The sequence below is a fragment of the Castor canadensis genome, chromosome 12, assembly GCF_047511655.1.
Source record: "Castor canadensis chromosome 12, mCasCan1.hap1v2, whole genome shotgun sequence".
In the NCBI taxonomy this organism is placed as follows: domain Eukaryota; kingdom Metazoa; phylum Chordata; class Mammalia; order Rodentia; family Castoridae; genus Castor; species Castor canadensis.
In genome coordinates, this window is record NC_133397.1 from 48,527,113 (window position 1) to 48,543,626 (window position 16,514).

Below are 16,514 nucleotides of genomic sequence, written 5' to 3' on the forward strand. Positions count from 1 at the left end.
TGACTTTTTATCCTGAGGAATTAATTTTGTTCTTATTCCTTTTGCAGACATGAGGTTTACACCTGTTTCCAGGGTCAATAAGAATTAGAGTTGGGTATGACTCAAGAGCCTGGTGACAACCTCAGACTGATTCACAGTTAATTCTAAATTTCAATGTTAATTAGGACAGTTGAATGTGAAACATTCATGGAAGGAATGAGGAAGGGCAACTGAATGTGAAAATCTGAGTGTTGGAGTTTGAGGAGGGTCTGGCAGGAAAGCATCCCTTTTTGGATTGAATGCTTAGAATTTGATGCAGTAGTACCCACAAAGACAGTGAGAGGAACTTTCAAAGGGAAACATTTTGGGTTCTGCTTCTAAAACCCAAACTCCCTTGGCTGCAATTTTTTAAAAAAAGCAAGAGGCATTGGAAGAGCACCGTAAGTGCAAGTGATTTCAATAAAGGCAAGTTAATTCCCAATGCTGGTTTCCTTTCCAGCTCAGCAGTACTTCAGAAAAGCTTTAGTAACATTAGAAGAGGTTGAGCATGAAACAGTAGCTATCATAGCTTTTTTTCCCTTGGTCATGAAACAGAAATTTGGTACTCTAATTTTGGTTGCCATGCAAACTTTGGATCCACATGGGCAAGAAAATTGCTCTGTTTAGCACAATCCCAGAGACCACTGTGAGGGATTATATGAACATCTCACAGTTGCCAGCTGAGATTAAGCCAACTCAAAGCCATCCAGGTTAGACCTGCAAAAAAAACCATATGAGCAGAGCACTTGGATACCTGAGGTAGAAGCATGTCTCTGTTCACTGAGTGTACCAGGTGAAGACCTAACACTGAAATCCCATGTGTCTCCCTGCATTTTTCTTGATGAGACATTAACGTGAACTATTCCTCTTGCTGAATTGATACCTGTTTTCACAGATTTCTGGCATAGTCAGTGTTGTATATTATGTCATAAAAGTATCTTTGGATTTAGAAAGAATCTACTTGATTTAATCCTTACATAATAAGAAATACAACTTAATAGGAGTACAGGTAGATGTAGAACCAATCATTCAAAAAAAAAATTCAAACAAGCTTTATAAACAATTTGGAAATACCAAAGCTAAACATTCAAACACTTCCTGGGATAAGAAACCCAGCAATTACATAAGTAGAAAAAAAGTAATGACCACAGAATCACCAGATGGGCAGGTATGACGATGGAGGTCTGCCCCATTACCTTTGTATATGGTGGTTTCCATGTCTTCCCCTTTGGCTTATGCGCCTTTATTATGGCTAAGTGATATTGGGCCATGAACCACAGCTCCTTTAGCCCAGTGGGTGAGGCTGATCAATGGTAGGGTAGGAATAATAATCAAGAAAGGAGGGAAGAGGAAGTGCCTTCAGATGTTCTCCACTGTCTGCTTCAGGTTTTTCAACCTCGGTGAGCATAAGAAGCAGCAGGACTCCTATTATAAATACAGATCCACTTAACAGATTTTTGATTCATTAGGTCTGGTTTGGGGACTGAGATTTTGTACTTTGGTATGGATTTCTTCCTGTCTTTCTCTCAATTTCATACAAGACCATTTCTTTTTTTTACATTGTAGACTCTAGCCAACACAAATTCCTTGAAGTTCCAAGAATGCAAAAATCTGCATTATGCCTTTGCTCATACTTGGGATGGTTTTATTTTCCTTTCCCTTTGATCCAGCATACACATGTTCACACATGCACACCTGTATAATGGACATGCATTGAAAAATAGTATATACTCCTTTCTCCAGCCCTTGTTGGCAATCCCATTCTATCTTGGCACCTGTTATGCAAAGTAATATTTTCTTGCTTATATGTTGTATCTTTCATTAGGCTATGAACTTCTATATGTAGGGACCATGCTTATTTATCTTTAAATTCTCAGCTATACAATTCTTATTATAGCATTTACCATTTAATCGGTATTCAACAGAAATTTGTTGAACTAATGCGTATGTTTGTTGAACCACGTTAATTGCTGATTCCAGCTTATAACTTGTTCTTAAATAATTGAAACTTGGATAATAATAATTTGCTCAGCTAGAAAAATGGCTTTTCATGAAAAAAGTCAGGTAAATATAGAATTACAAAATAATCAAGAAAGAGCAAGTGAATATAATCTTGTTCCTCATATGAAATTCTAGATAAAATTGTAATCCCAGAGACCATTATGAGGGATTAAAATATAGCTTTAAGATTATTTTGATATTTTAAAATATAGCATTAAGTTTACAGTTAAAACATGATTTTAAGTTTATTTTAGGAGTCAAATTACTCAGGATCAAAAATAAGCAGATTTTATCCTAGTCAAAAAACAAAAGCCTGTCATTTGACATGTTCTTTTCTTTCAGCTGGGTGGGTTGATTCAAACCCAACTTCAACATGAGTCATAGTTCAGCTTTTTCTTTTTTCTTAACTTTAGATTTGATTTTCTCTTTTCTCTAGAAAGTTTAACATTGAAAAGGAGCTGTCAAGGGATGGCATGAATAAGATGTAGTTCTTCCTGGTACTAGAAAACATTGCTAAAAAATCATAAATTGAAACGCTTATTGTGTATTGATGAGGAAGATGAGATAGTTGGGGATGAATCCAAACCATAGGTCATGTTCGTGACCGTAACTTCTAAGGGGAAGTCTCTGAGGAAAATGCGGACACGGACTTTGCTGCCTTGCCTACATTACTGGGCTGCTGTTATGGGTGTTTAAAAAATAAAATGGAGGAAACTGGTAAAAAGTGGTTTTGATAATCACTATTCTAAAGTGGATAGACAGACCACACACTAGACAAACTGAAAATTAGTAGCAGAGTGAAATACCAAGAAATAAACTGTTCGTAGCACTGCATACACATGTTCAAGTATTCCGAGGGATATTACCAAATACATAGAAAGTTTTCCATAGACATTTTGGGGGGCAATTGCAATGTATGCATTTATGATTTAGTTCTATTAGAGACTTTCTATAGATGTTTATTTTGGTATAATAGAGAAAGTCTTTTCCAGTTATTGGGTCTGTTCAGATGGTGGCAATTTTTAATATTTTCCTAAAGACTGTGGTGCTACTTTTTTCAAAGCTGGAATTACTTGGATGCTTTTTGAAAACTTGGAAGGATTATTCTTCCTGCTGTTAGTTTGGCTATGAAATGGAGCATAGGGTGTTGAGAAACACATGGGTTTTAGAGTGAGGTAGACCTGGGTGGGATTCCTAGTTCCATCACTTCCTAGCTGTCAGCTTTTTTTTTTTTGTCTTTTTGATATCTTATTTATTGATTTATTTATTTATTTTAATTATTATTTTATTATTCATATGTGCATACAAGGCTTGGGTCATTTCTCCCCCCTGCCCCCACCCCTCCCTTACCACCCACTCTGCCCCCTCCCTGTCCCCCCCACCCCCTCAATACCCGGCAGAAACTATTTTGCCCTTATTTCTAATTTTGTTGTAGAGAGAGTATAAGCAATAATAGGAAGGAACAAGGGTTTTTGCTGGTTGAGATAAGGATAGCTATACAGGGCATTGACTCACATTGATTTCCTGTGCGTGTGTGTTACCTTCTAGGTTAATTCTTTTTGATCTAACCTTTTCTCTAGTTCCTGGTCCCCTTTTCCTATTGGCCTCAGTTGCTTTTAAGGTATCTGCTTTAGTTTCTCTGCGTTAAGGGCAACAAATGCTAGCTAATTTTTTAGGTGTCTTACCTATCCTCACTCCTCCCTTGTGTGATCTCGCTTTTATCATGTGCCTAGCTGTCAGCTTTAAGGGAAATTACTTTATTTCCTGGGATCCCAGTTTCCGTGTTAATAGCTATGCATGAGATTGTGAAAAGCTAAGTGTAATATGTGTAAAAGTGTCTCCCTAGTACAGAATCTGATACCTAGACCCTCAATAAACTCTACGTTTATTTTAATTTGTTACTCTATGCTTTGATTAACTAAATAATTTTTTTCTATTGCACCTTCAAATTTTTGATCAGTAGGTTTTAGAAAAGGTGCCCAAATTCCACTCTTATTTTTATGTATGTGTCTTCTTTGTCATTTTCCTAATTCTAGAAGTTTTCCAAATTTGCTTTTGTACTTTGCTTGAGTTACTAGTTTGTTATTGATGTATATTAGGGTATATGTCAAGTAGTGTCCCTACTTCAGAATTGAGAGGCTTCTAAATTTGCATGATTTTAACAGTTTCTCACAGCTCAGTGTCACCTAGAGTTGCTAAAAGCTATATTTGTGATTCAGTTTTTCTCTTCTTTATGGACTTAGGAATCTAGCACTCCCTTAGGCTGCAGGTCTAAATTCTGTAACACCTCACCTTTTTGAATACTCAAACACATGCTAGTGCTAGAGTTGTACTAATTTTGTCACATTCCTTTTGGAAATTAACTTAAAAGGAAGTCAGAAAATCTATAAAAACCAATTGAGAGTACTGGTGAATGAGAACTCACTTAATGTGACCCTTTTCTTTATCCCAATTTCCTAGCAATTGTAGTGAGCTGAAGGCTCCCCAAAGAACTTCCTCTATTCGATTTCTGCTTGGGAGTCACTTACTAAACAATAACCTGTTTCAGGTCTGTTTCCTTTTACCATTTCTTCTTGTTCTTTCTGTGATCAAGACTCTGAATCCTTCAAGGTTTAAAAGAAAGCCAAACATTATTTATTATTTTTGTAGCCTTGTAGGCATTCAGAAAATGTTTGGCTTCAAATTGGTTTCAATAAAATAGTTGGCTAGAGTTACAAATGAGCATTTTGGCTGTAATTTTGTTAAATACCAGTTTGAAGCTGAATTTTGGTTAAAGCTGCCCTGAATTCATCTATCTTTGTCAATGAATTTGTTTGTTTATTAAGTGCATACTTTCTGAATTTTTGTGGGAAGAGAAGGTCAGACAGAGAAGCATGAGGATTAGAAGTGATTACAAATAGAGAAAGGGATTCATGGAGCACGGTGTCTAGAGATAAGGCATTACGAGAAGGGAGTTTGAGTCACACTGTGCATAAGTGGTGTCCAGCCTGAAGCCAAAGCCAGAACTGCCATTGAGCTGAGCTTCCCATCGGCATGTTTTTCACATTCTGAATGGTGGAGACATTCTTGAATAGACAGTCACCAAGAACAAGAGAGCATATGTTATTGATACAGAGGCTGGCCCTCATAAAAATAGGCTTTATCTTTCATTAGTTCAAAGAAGCCAACTGTACTTCAAGGGATATGTTACATTCTCCCAAACTGGGAGCCAAGCAAATGAATAAACAACCTCTTTAAGAAATGCCATGAGCAGTTTGGATAATGATAGTGACACGAGAAATTAGAGAGAAATAAATTAGTTGCAATTAGAATAGTCTTTTAGGAGTTGCTTGTGTGAAATTGGGTTGTAATGCTTAAGATTTGGCTTATGTCACCTTCCCTTTCTTAAAAAAAAATATTCTGAAGGAATTCTTCTAGAGACCAGAGACATAGCAGTAACTAACCTCAGCGACATGGATTTATTTTTGTAGTGGCCAAATCAGCCTGGGCCTACCTTCTTGGGTAGAGTATACCCACAGTAACAGAAGGAAGTTAAAACTGGAAATTTTTAGGACAAACTATGTACAACTCAGACCTTTGAAGATTCTTGCAATAGGAAAGAAACTTCAGTCTTTAAGTTTGTCCCAGTTTTCTAAGAGGACACTTAGAGGGAAGATAGAAGAAATGCTAAAGGCAACAAACACAAGAGTGGAAGGTGGTTAGGTACCTGAATCTGGTAGGCCCTCAAGTCTCAATGACACAATGTTGGATGAGGTTGCGAAAGGGCTGACTTACCCATCATCAGATCCTTGGAGCAAGGGTCAAGGTTGTGATGTCTTCTGGAATTCTCACAGTGCCCAACTGAGACTCAATGACTTCTTATTCAGGGGTGGAGTGACATGCCACAATCTGGCAGGATTCAGATCCTGCAAGAAGGTGGTTATTTAGAAACAAATGCACCCTATGGATATTTTAACTGACTTGTGGCTCAGCAAAAAAAGCCCAACTCTCTACAAAAGCCCAGGCTTCTCATCTTAAAATGAGATCCCAAAATCTGTCTTATAGGATTGCTAGAGGTTTAAATAAGACTATTTATGTAAAGTGTCTAACAATGTCTGGTATAGAACCATATTACTACGACCACCAATATAAAAAGCTGCTATCAACCAGGCATGGTGGCAAAGAGGCAGAGACAAGAGAATTGTGAGTTTGAGGCCAGTTCTGGGAAAATTATTTAGACCCATCTCAAAAACAAAATAAAAACAAAAGAGTTGGGCTCAGTGGTAGGGCACTTGTACAATTCTGGGTATTGTCCCTTTCCCACAAAACCTATTACTTAATGAGTAATTACCATGTGCTAGGTTGTAGTAAGAATTTTAAGTAGATCATGACAAATGCCCTAGCAGGAAGATTCTTAAATACAATGGGAGAATGTCTAATAGCAGTATCTTTTCATGGAGTTACAAAAAAGCATGGGACTCATTTTCTGGAAACACGAGTTCCAGAAATACAGTAAGAAAAGGAGAAAGAAGAAATCATGAGGCATGGCCATTTTATTAGTCTAAGGGCCCTTTGTGAAGAGGAGCCTGAGAAAGTCACCTAGCAGTACTTGTGAGAGGAGACCTGGAACTCTGTGGGGCAGGAGCAGCGATGTCCAGAGTACTATGAAGAAAAAAATGAAAGAAATCTTTTTTACATCATTTGTAAAAATGATGCTAAGGGAAGTTCTGGACCTATTAGAGAAGGGTCCTGTCTAGGGAAGAAAGCCCATGGTGTGTGGGAGTGGGGAAGAGGGAAGCATGCAAAGCCCCCGTGCCTAAGGCCTGCGGCTCTAAAGCAATCTCTTAGGAGACTGCTCACCCAGTGAGGGTTATAGAATAGTGAGAATAAACACTCTGCCTATTCTGATTGTGGACTTGCATGTGTTTGGGGAAGGGAAGTCAGAATTCTTTAGAAACACATATTTTTAAATGATTCTATTGAGATAAACACACGTAAGAGAAAAATGCAGAAATCATAAGTGCACAGTTTGATGAATTATTGCAAAGTGAACACACCCTTATATCCACCACCCACATCAAGAAAGAGAACATTACTATCTTCATAAATATTTACTACTCAGTTTTCACAGGCTTAGTTTCTTAAATGAATTTGTGTCCCTCTATCATAGATATTTAAAGTTAAATATGACCAGTTAAAACATTTTATGTATAAAGTGAGAAAAGAGGGCTTGTTCTGAAAAGTGACTTAAAGAAAATAGTTAAAATCCATAAAATCCCATGTAAATGAAATATTAAAATCTTTACAATGTATAATTAAAACTTGAAATAAGGGCTGGTAGAGTAGTCAAGTGATAGAGCTCCTGCCTAGCAAAGCGTAGCAAGTGTGAGGCCCTGAGTTTAAGCTCCAGTACCGCAAAAAAAAAAAAACCAACCAAACAAACAAACAAAAAACCTGAAATAAGGTCTGGTTTTATGCACCTCCCAAATCCATTAGGATTGAACATTGAGGTTCAAAGAGGAATTCCCATTTCTTTAGAACATGTTTCTTAAAGCCTTCAGGAATACACAGCTTTTGGCACTGTTTCAAGCACATCCTGTGCTCAGAAAATATTTGTCAATAATCATAATGATGATAAGTTTCCTTTTTAATATAATTCATTGTGACCCCTCTAAAACAATAACTTGTGCAAAGAAATATTACTTTTACTTCTTCTAAAGTTCCTGGTTGGAGTCACAGGAAACAGAATTCTATGGGTATTAGTGATTACGTGTTTTATACATCAGCTTAAATTATTTTGGCCTTTACCTCCATTCTTCTCAACAGCCAAACACAGCCTGCCAATCTGAAAGGAGGGAAAGAAACTAAGAGAGAAGATGACAAGAAACAGAGGGAAAAACAAACACTGAATTAAGAACACTCAAAAAAACTCCCTTCATACTTTCTTTTGCTTCAAGGAATCAGTATTACAACTCAGTATGGCAATTAACCATATTTCTTATTAGACCATATTTCATTATGTGCACACTCTTATTTTGGTAGATAGTCGTTGGTGAGCCGAAGAAGGTTCTCCATGGAAGCCACCATTGGTGGGTGGACCACTAAGACACACAGAGAGAGCCATTTGCCAAATGGGAAGTTTATCTATATTTTACAGACTGTAATATCTTTAATGGATCCTTCAGTTGAAACTTTGCAGAAGATAGAGTTGATATCTGCTATTTAAACTTGATGATGAATCCTGAATATGGTACATTTTTTTACCTACTTGTAAGCACTAAACCAAGCCTGGTCTTCAGAACTCCCCAAGTGATTCCCCATGGTGCTACAAATGGATTAATGATTTGTTTTGTTTTGATTTTTAAATTGTCAGCAACATTAGTATGGGATGAGGCAGCTACTTCATAAATATGTGTGGGTTTTATGTTTTCTGTGTCTTCAGCAGTAGAAAGGCATGATTTTAGCATTTAGCCATTGGGGTTAAAGTATAAATAGATATAGAATTCATAAGAAACTTCCCAGAGGTCCATTTTAGCCAGTGAATTGTAATTTAGCAGCTTTGCTTTTAAATAAACTATTTATTTGGCTATGACAGATTGAATAATTCTTTAGGGCAAAATATACTCTATTATTCTTTAGGAATCAGTATCATATAGTTACAAAGAAAACTGAAATCTAGCTTCATGTCTGCTACTATGTAGCTGTGTGACCTGTGGCTTCTTGCCTTTGGACCTTAAAGTCTAGTAGTGGTGAAGATTATGGGCTCTAGGGTTAATGACACCTGGGTCAAGGCCCTTACTAAACCTCTATGAATTTAATTTTCTCATCTGCAAAATGGGACCATTAATACTCATACTTCATAGAATGTTATTATGAGGACTAAACAAAACAAAGCATGTAAGGTGCCCTGTATAATCTGTGCTCAATCAATAATTAAGTTTAAGAAAGTGGCCATATCTTCTTTTCCAGATCTGAATGTTATGATTCTGTGACTGATGAAGCTTCCAAAGTGTATGTCAAGATTGTATCCAGCAAAGAATTGCAAGTCCTTGAGAGGTGGGACTGGTAACCAAGCTTTATACCACTTGGGCAGTGGTGTATTTCAGTTACACATTTACTGAAAACCCTGACTTTCCCTGAAAAGAGAGGAAGAAAACTGTCAGCTGGTCAGAAGAGTTTCCTCTTGTAGACTTGTGTGGCACAGTCCTTAAATAGAAGCTGTGTGCTTGCCTTAAGGGTTGGTGTTCTTGGGAGCACCAGGGCTGGGACACGGGAGTATAAGGTGGGAAGGAAGTTGATCAAAGAGAAAAGGCCAGTGTCCTTACAAGGGACTGAAGGAGGCAGATTAACCCTTCCATCAGCTATGGGTGCATTCTGTGGGGGCAAGAAATGGCAGCCAGAGACCATGTAATCTTCAAAGGCCTACCCATTCAACCTGTATCTTTCTAGTTCTTTTTCCTTTTTTGGGGGGGCACACCAGGGTTTTGAACTCAGGATCACATGCTCGCTACACAGGCGCTCCTACCACTTGAGCCACTCTGCTAGCCCTCTTGCCAGTTCTTTATCATTGACAAGTGTTTTCCTTAGCTATGGTATGTGAACAACAAAGACAATGCCTTGCTTGTTTTAAAGATGAAAGGCTTAATTTAAGTAGGTGAGTCTGATATTTAAAACCCATATGTCCTGACGCATTAGTGCCATGCTTCTTCTTCCACCCTGTTTTGTCTGAGATGTGCATATTCTGATAATTTCTTTCTTTTCCTTCTATGTCTTTCTGAGCTTCAGTTTATTCCTTCATAAAACAGGACTATCAATAGTACCTTCACTGCATTTGTGAGAAAACAAAATTAGATAATGTGCATGGAGCACTTCAAGCTGTAGTAATTAGTTGTTGCTATCAGCTATAATTCCCTTGCTGTCTGGGGGTGGGGGGGGTTGGATGCTAAATTCCTAGTATTGCTTTTCATTGTTTCCTCCAATATAATCCCATGTTTTGAAATATTCTGTATATCAAATTGCATATATTGTTAATAATTGTTTTATTATCAAAGGCATTAAAGACTGCCAGTGGGAGCTTCTGATCAACAGCAGCAAAATTAAACTGACTTAATTCCAATGAAAGTAAAGAAATTTGATATTTAGAGATCTTTATCCTCATCTAAGTAAGTGTACTTTTTATCCAGGACATGTAAAATATCTAAAACATCTTGCTGATCCCTATCACTGTCTTAGCAGATTCTGAACATAGTTGGGCTCTAGCTTTTCAATGAATGAGCCAAATCTCATTATTATAATCTGAGTAAGTTGATGTTTTGTGTGTGATCTAATTCAATTTTTGAATGTTACAACTTTTTCCATCACATCATGGGAAATTGGTGTGGTCCACAAATAATCAAAATGAATTCATTAAGAGTGAAGCTGAAGATGAATTTTTAACATGCTATCAGAAGTTACTGGTTAATAGGCATACCAGTCTTTCAGATTCTACATTCTGTTATATAATAACTGAATTATGGAGTTTATTCATTGTCATTATAAGCCAAATTCAATTGTAATTTTTAATATTTTTACCCTTCATCATTTTTTACAACAAAAGGAAAAATAAATTTTCTTAATATACAGAAATTAGGTCATTTATAGCCAAATTTAACTCTTGAGAGGGTTAATTATAAGAGATGCTTAAAACAGACAAATTTACATAAACTCATCTCTTATTTTGCCAAGATATGTTACAGAGAGAATAAGCCTTGAGTCTTTCAAATATTATTGGGCCAGCCTAAAATAATTTCATTGTGAGAACATTTTCCTTCTCTGTGTGCAGTCTAAGTGCATATTTTGTGCTCTTAGGAATAACTTTCCAAAGCTGTGTGAAGAATGTAGCAATAAAATCTAATAAGAATTATGGCTCATGTTTTGAATGATGTCAGTACCCTTTTAATCCTCCCAAACATGAAAACGTTCTCCTCCTAAGTACAATTTCTCAACTCCTTATATCTAAGAAAATAAGTAGAGCTTTGCAATCCCATTGGCAAAATAAGAGTTAAGGGAACATGTTTGTTCCATTCTTAAGGCTTATGTTTGTTATTAAGATAATCATTTTAGAAAAGAAATGCATTCTAGACAATATTATTTTCCTGAATACATATTATTTTGTTTAATTTTCATATATTATTTACCATCAGAAGATTTCTTGAGTTTGTTGTTCCAGTTTTGTTTTGAAATCAGTGGTCAAAAACTTGAGCATGAGCCAGCCTTACCTGGATGGAGAGTTTGTTAAAATTTGGATTGCTGGGCTCATTTGGAGTTCCTATTCAGGAGGCCTTATATGACACACATGCTGCTAGTGCAGAGGTCACATTTTGATAACAACTGCTTTAAGCTGAGTACAGACTTCTTTTGCAACTTAATTCGGTGAGTTTGCACCATCACGAGGGATGTAATCCCCTTTCTTAAAGTTAGATAAAGTGACCCTCAATTGGTTATTTTGCTACATTTATTCCAAGTCAAAGAACTGCATGCAGAATAGCACAGTTGGATGCTTGAAGCTGTCAGACTGAAGAATCTCTACTGGTAAGTGTGTGATTTCTTCAGTGACATCACATTTGCCTGCAGAGATTTTCCAGTCTGCCACTTTGAAAGTACATAAGATGTAAAAAAAATTTCTTTGTTCTACAATGGTCTTTTTGGCCCTGCTAGATTTAAAAACTATTGTTATGCAAGATTGAAATTAGATGGGAAATACGAGTTACAATTGGGATTTATAAGAGTGAGAATGCGAACTCTCCATGGAGAAGGAAGGAAAGGGGAAAAGTGAACCATAAAACCAATCTCATATGTAACAATGTTTTAGCCATACTGTGTGGTTTATGTTCAGTCTATATATCCTTGGGTTTCAAGCAATTTCATCTACATGTTAGACTTTGCATTCAGGTTTCTCCCATGTCTTTCTTAATTTATACTTATATCTAAGTAATCATAAATGACAAATAGGATGTCATTTATACTTATATCTAAGTAATCATAAATGACAAATAGGATGTCATTTCTCACTTTTACTTTCCTCATCCCTTTTCTACCTAGTAGCTGTCTTATGATAAATAATATCACCTGTTGCCAGTTTTTGAAGTGCTGAAATAATGCATAATATGCAATAGTTACTTGAGGAACACAATGTAATTTGTGAATATTATAATATTAAATCTACAATGGTTTTTTTGTCTTTAGAACATATTTTACCCAGTGTTAACTATAAATTTGGTTCAACATTTCACTAGAACATGTACTATGTATTTTGTTCCCTCCTATATTCCAGGACAAAGAATACTTCCAGCTTAGTGAACATTTGCTGCTGAATGACAATGACTTACAGAAGATTTTTTGGTAAATGTTTACCAGTACAAAGGTGATATCTATCACCTTTATACATACATATATATCAACTCACATTTTAATTGATATCAGAGTGAACATATTTAATTTCAGGCAAGACAGGAAAAGATTTATATATATAAACATTAATCTTGCTATAAAGAATAGTCTTACAGCAAAATACATTATGGTGGAGATTTTTGGATAAAAATTGGTTTAGGAGTGGAATTAATGAGTTTTTAAAGTCTAAGTATATTATATTATGCCTTCAGATATATAGTTTTATTTTAGATGAGTTTTTCAGTCCTGGAGTATATCCAAATTTATGTAATAATGAATCATAAAATTAGGTTTGATTATGTTTACACAACACAGTGTCTTGATTTTCCGTTAATCTACCCTATACACATCCTTGGACTTCAAGATGATTTTAAAAGCATCTTTTCAATTGCATTCTGACTTTTCTAAATAAACCATAAATACAAACTTAACATTAAATCTCTCATAAGTGTGCAGAAGATATAACAGGTGGCCCTGGTCTGATGTGAGTGGAGCTGAAATCATGTGTTGAAATCATTACAGCTTGGAAAGATAGAGAACATCTGGGATTCAGGGAGAACATTCCCATCCTTTTAAAAACACAGAGCTACATCCTTTTGGGTTGTGTAGAAACAAGGGCCTGGTGCTGGGAACTCCATGGTCTTCAGTCTGTTCCTCTCAGCTCTAAGCTTGGGATTGGTACACCTCAGCTATGGAAAGAAAACAGGCTGCCCTGCCATCATTCATTTTTCTCTTCTCAAATGATGCTTTTTGTTTTAACTATGCTTGCAGGGCCTGGATAACAGTGTTACTTGTTCTGTTGAAGGAAAATTGGAATTGGAAGCGTAGTTTCTACGTTCCTTATTGTTGATTTCTTATTTGTTTCTTTGCTTCATATGAAGGCATGGATGGAACAGAGCTTTGGAACAGCCTTATCTTTTCAGTCACCTCTATGACGAAGATAGAAACAAGAATCCTATAACATAAGGCTTCTGTTAGTTTAAGCATTTAGGTAAAGAAACACCCCTCTATAAATGCAAATATTTGGTATGTAGGCATTATCTTTCATTAATAGATGAAGTTGTAAGACTGTTTAAGCAGAGATTGAAAGTCAGAAAAAAAAAACAAATAGTACACATACATTTTGAAAGATTTACCTAGTGATCCTGGATTTATGGAACATATTTCTAAATTCCAACCAGGATCTCCTAATCCTAAATTCTTAAGATGTTGATTTGAGAAATCTCTTAAAAAAATGATCTTTTAGAGCAGTTAGACTTACAGCAAAATTGCATGAAAAGTACAGGGAATTCATATAAAACCCCTCTCTACACCTGTACAACTTCCCAACAACTATTACCATCCCCCACTACAATGGTGCATTTGTTACCATATATGAGCCTACACTGACACATTGTTACTCCTAATCCATACTTTACATTAGGGTTCATTTTTGGTGTTCTATGTAGGGGTCTTGACCAATACATAATGATACATATCCAATATTATAGCATCATATAGAATAGTTTCACTGCCCTAAAAATGCTCTGTTGTTCAGTCCTTTCCCCCAAACTCCTGCAACCATTGATCTTTTTACCATCTCCATAGTTTTTTCTCTCCAGAGTGCTGTATTGTTAGAATCACATAGTAGTATATATATGGCCTTTTCAGATTGGCTTCTTCCACTTGATAAAATATACTAAAGTTTTTTTCATTCTTTACATGGTTTGGTAGCTTATCTCTTTTTAGTGATCAATAATATTCCTTTTTCTGGATCTATCATAGTTTACCCATTTATCTACCGAAAGGCATCTTGGTTGCTTCCAAGTTTTGGCAATTTTGAATAATGTTGCTGTAAAAATATGAGTGAGGATTTTGTATGGCCATGTTTCCAACTCCTTTGGATAAATATCAAGGAGTATGATACCTGGGTTATATAGCAAGAAAATATTTAGCTTTATAAGACCTTGCCAAACTCTCTTCACAAATTGTACAAGTTTACTTTCCACCAGCAATGAGTGTAAGTTACTGCTGCTCTAATCCAAGCTAGCATTTGGTGTTGCCAGTGTTCTGGATTTTATCCATTCTAATAGGAGTATACTGCTATCTCACTGTGACTTTAGTTTGCAATATCCTAATGACATATGACGTTTAACATCTTTCATATGCTGTTTACCGTTTCTTCTTTGGTGAAGTATCTATTCAGTTCTTTTGCCCATTTTTTAATGAGGTTCTTTTTCTAATATTGAGTGTTAAGTGTTCTTTATATATTTTGGATAACAGTACTTTATTGGTTGTATCTTTTACAAAAATGCTGTAGTCTGTGGCTTGTTTTCCCAACCTCTTAACATCATCTTTTGAAGAGCAGAAGTTTTAAATTTTAATGAAGTGGAGCTTATCGATTATTTCTTTCATGGGTCATGTCTTTGTAGTTAAATCTAAAAGTTTTGACACATAGAATGTCCTCTAGGTTTTCTCTTTTGCTACCTTCTAGGAGTTTTGTAGTTTCACATTTTATATTTAGGTCTATGAGCCATTTTGAGTTAATTTTTTAAAATGATTGCAAGATCTGTGTCTAGTTTCATTTTTTAAACAGGTGGATGTCTAATTTTTCCAGGACCATTTATTGAGAAGACGATCTTTGTTCCATTGTATTTGCTGAATTTTTAAAGAACAGCTAACTCTACTTATGTGGGTTTATATCTGGGATTTTTGTTCTGTTCTGTTGATTTATTTGCCTATTCTTTCACCAATACCACATTGTCTTAAAATAATATTGCTCTACAGTAAGTTTTGAAGTTGAGTACATAGTGTCCGTCCTCTGATTTTATTCTTTAATATTGAGTTGGTGTTCTAGATGTTTTGCCTCCTTATCTTCATCTTAGAATCAGTTTGTAGATATCCACAAAATAATTTGCTGAGATTTTGATTGGGACTCCATTGAATCTATAGATCAAGTTTGGAAGGCTTGATGTCTTGACAATATCGAATCTTCATATTCATGAACATGGATCATCTTTCTAGTTATTTAGTTGTTCCTTGATATCTTTTGTGAGAATTTTATAGTTTTCTCATATAGATTTCATACATCTTTTAAAATTTATACCTAAGTATTTCATTTGGGAGTACTTATATAAATAGTAATATGCTTTTAACTTCAAATGCTACTGTTCATTGCTGGTATACAGGAAAATGATTGGCTTTTGTTTTTCAATATTATATCCTGCAAATTTGCTATAGTAGCTTATTAGTTCCAGGAACTTCTTTGATTCTTTCAGGTTATCTACATAGATATTCCTGTTTTCTGTGAACAAAAACAGTTTTGTTTCTTGCTTTCAAATTGCTACACCTATTTCATTTTCTTGTTTTATTGCATTAGTTATGCCTTCTAGCACAGTGTTACTAAACTCAAAGCATCCCATGAAGGCCAGGAGATACCACAGGATGCTTTGAAGTCTGCCACTTACCTAAAACTTAATCCTTTCTTTACTCAGAGAGAATAAGCTACACCCTAAACATCATCGAGGCCTGGGGCTGAGAACTTCACACAGGTAATCTCTTTAACAAGATAAAAATCTTAGATCCTAGCCTAAGAGCTGCATCCTAGCCAGAATTTCACACAGGTAATCTCTATCAGATAGAGTAGGCCTGAGAATTTCACACAGGTAATTTAATTTAATAAGCTAAAGACCCAGGCCTAGATAGGTAAGACACCTAAAACACTAGATAGCATTTGTTGCCCTCAACGCAGAGAAACTAAAGCAGATACTTTAAAGCAACTGAGGCCAATAGGAGAAGGGGACCAGGAACTAGAGAAAAGGTTAATTAGAGAAGAATTAACTTAGAAGATAACACACATGTACAGGAAAGCAATGCGAGTCAACTCCCTGTATAGCTATCCTTATCTGAACTAGCAAAAACCCTTGGTCCTTCCTATTATTGCTTATACTCTCTCTTCAACAAAATTAGAGATAAGGGCAAAATAGTTTCTGCCTGGTAGCGAGGGGGAAGAGGGGGTAAGGGAGGGAGTGGGGGATGTAAGGGAGGGGGCAAGGGAGGAGAAATGACCCAAACATTGTATGCACATATGAATAAAATAAAAATTAAAA

The 16,514-nt window shown here is 35.9% G+C and overlaps 1 long non-coding RNA gene across 1 annotated transcript in view; it reads right to left on the minus strand.

Moving 5' to 3' along the window:
* LOC141414814 (uncharacterized) overlaps positions 1-16,514 on the minus strand; it is an 81,002-nt gene that overhangs the window by 17,301 nt on the left and 47,187 nt on the right. The window contains exon 3 of the long non-coding RNA XR_012439693.1: positions 5,794-5,924. This is a non-coding gene — a long non-coding RNA (uncharacterized lncRNA). The remainder of the gene's footprint in view (positions 1-5,793; positions 5,925-16,514) is intronic.